Source organism: Grus americana, chromosome 21, assembly GCF_028858705.1.
Source record: "Grus americana isolate bGruAme1 chromosome 21, bGruAme1.mat, whole genome shotgun sequence".
NCBI classification, from domain to species: Eukaryota; Metazoa; Chordata; class Aves; order Gruiformes; family Gruidae; genus Grus; species Grus americana.
Window position 1 is genome coordinate 6769437 of NC_072872.1, and position 2460 is coordinate 6771896.

Genomic DNA, 2460 nt, shown 5'->3' on the forward strand with positions numbered 1-2460 from the left:
AGGAACAACGCAGCCCAGTGACAACAAAGGCAAAATGACAAGCGTTTAAATGAAAGTTACTCACTTTCCCAGGGCTCGCAGATGCCTATACACAAGCATGCACACAAAGGAAAATGGACTTCCAGGTCCACAGAAAACTCCTCTTCCAGAAAAACAAGAAAAAAAAAAAAAACCCAAACCCTGTGTTCATGCAGGAGCTGCTGAGGAAGGTGAGACACAGCCAGAATGCAAACATGGTAGTCCAGCCAGCAGGCACCGTGCCACTGGCCACCACCTCACTGTGCCCTTCCAATGAGAGGAGGTGGGAAGGGGCTGGGGGGACAGGTGAGGCAGATCTTATGCAGGTAACTTACCTGCCACAGTTGCAGTGACAAACTCGGTCTTCCCCTCTCAGATGCGGCAAGATGTAATTGTGAAATCTGTCCAACAACGCATTCATGTCCATCAAGCAAGCTATTGCCTGTAAGAGCCCATAACCAAGGCATCTGGTCAACTCTGGATGATGGAATAAAACATTGACTCTAGTTTGATTGCCAAAGACTGAAGCAGTCATAAAGAAAATAATCTTTGGTGTTTAATGGGGCACACGCACATGCACGCACACGCATACACACAGAGGTGCACAGGCTAAGGGACAGTGCGGTGGGGGGGGGGTGGAGGGGAGGGAAATAAGCAAAATCTCTTACCATAACGATAGAGGCGCCCAGGATCATGAAAATCATGGTGTTTGCATTCATGGACATCAATAGGGAATTGCCAGCGGTCGGGTCCGTCCGCCCCCAGCCCGCGGACAGCGAGCGGCGGCCGCGCTATTCCGCAGAGCTCAGCCCGGGGCGCATCGCGCTCGGTGCCCGCACGCTGCGGTGCGGCGGGGGGCGGCGGGGCGGCGGGGCGCCCCCCGCACACACACACGCACTCCCCCGTGCCGGGGATGCCTCGGGCTCCCTCGCCCTGCCCGTTTTATTTTTTTATTTTTCTAGGACAAACGTGACAGGTAAAAAAAAAAATAAAAAAATAAAAAAATAATAAAAAAAATATTCCCCTTCCCCCGGCCTCTCCCCGGCCTCAGCCGAGGGAGGTGCGCCACGTCTCCGGGAGCGGGCACACACCGCCACAAGCACAGCCCTTCATGCAGCAACTGGAAAGCGAGCCAGCCAAAACCGGGGGGGAGGCCGGGGGAGGAGGAGGCAGGCTGCAAAAAATCACCCAGTCCGGGGGAGCCTCATTGCATCTTCTTCCCCGACCCTCCCCAAAATCACCCCCCCTCCCGATCGGTTAAAAAAAAAAAAAAAAAAAAAAATCCTAAACCCCAAACCACCCCCCCCTCCCAAAAAACCCACAAACCCTCCCGGCTCGGGGCCGCGTGTCCCCGCTGCTCGGCTCCGTGCTGGAAGCCCCCGGCCCAGCCCCTCCCGGGCCCGGGTGGCTCCGCGCCGCCGGCTCTGCACGGGGGAGGGATGCGGGATGCAGCGGGGAGATGCGCCCAGGCAGAGCCGGCCGCCCCCTCCCCACCCCGGGCATTTACCTACGTGGGGAGGCGCTGCTCCGAGAGCGGCTCATTGCGAGCGACAGCAGCAGCGACAGCTCTGCGGACCTGCCCTTGCGGGGCTTCCCCCCGCCTCGCCGCCGCACGCTTTTCCCGAGCGAAGCCCCGGCAGCGGCGCTTGGCCGCATTTTGAGTCCCACACGCCATCCTCACCCCGCCCTTCCTCCCGCCCGGGGTCTGCCCCGTCCTCCTCCTCGCATCCCGGAGGGACCGCGGGCCCGGGCGGTGTGAGAGCCCCGGGGGAGCGGGGGATGGGGGGGGGGGTGGCAGGGGGCCGCGGCCTCACCCGCTGCCGGCCGGAGCGCGGGGGTGCGGGGGCACGGGCACGGGCACGGGCACGGGCACAGCCCGCGGCGGGTGGTACCGGAGCCCCGAACTCCGCCGCGCCCCCGGCGCTTCCCACGGCGCCTCCCTCCGCCGGCTGCTTCCCGCTCCGAGAGCGACGGCCCTGCTGGGGGGTCTGCAGCCCTTCGCCCCAGCTCGGCCCGGGCCCCCCTGTCTCGGGGGAGATGCCCGAAGGGCACCCGAAGGCGGCTGTGGGTGCCTGGTCCTTCTTTGAGCCCGCTGGCAACAGAGCTGGGAGCGATTCCCACCTCTGCCAAGTATCTCCCCTGGACGTGGCCCCCTAAGGAAAGCTGGGGTGATGCGTACGCAGGAGACGCGCTCACTTTTGTGACAGAAATAAAATTCCCCCGTATGACTTTGTCCCATCTATCAAACCTGAGATCTAAGGTCCGAGCAAAAGGTCATGCTCCAGGTTCTCCCACGGTTTTATTTCACCCTGCTATTTGGTCGGTCCAACTCAGGCCATGTTTAGGAGCTTCTGGGAAAAATAAAATAAAAAGTGACCAGCCAATAACTTTTTGCTCGCTAGCTCGTTTGTTGTTCATTTTAATGTAAACCGTGTGATCTGG

General features: G+C 60.4%; 1 long non-coding RNA gene across 2 annotated transcripts; it reads right to left on the reverse strand.

The window, feature by feature from the left end:
• Positions 1–352: 352 nt before the first annotated feature.
• On the reverse strand, positions 353–1760 carry LOC129215910 (uncharacterized). 2 transcript variants are annotated; one of them, XR_008580125.1, is made up of 3 exons: positions 1526–1760; positions 687–976; positions 353–460 (listed from the first exon to the last, which is right to left on the reverse strand). It is a non-coding gene; the product is annotated as an uncharacterized LOC129215910 (long non-coding RNA). The 2 variants fall into 2 exon arrangements; XR_008580124.1 differs by having other exon boundaries at positions 362–495.
• Between the last annotated feature and the right edge of the window lie 700 nt (positions 1761–2460).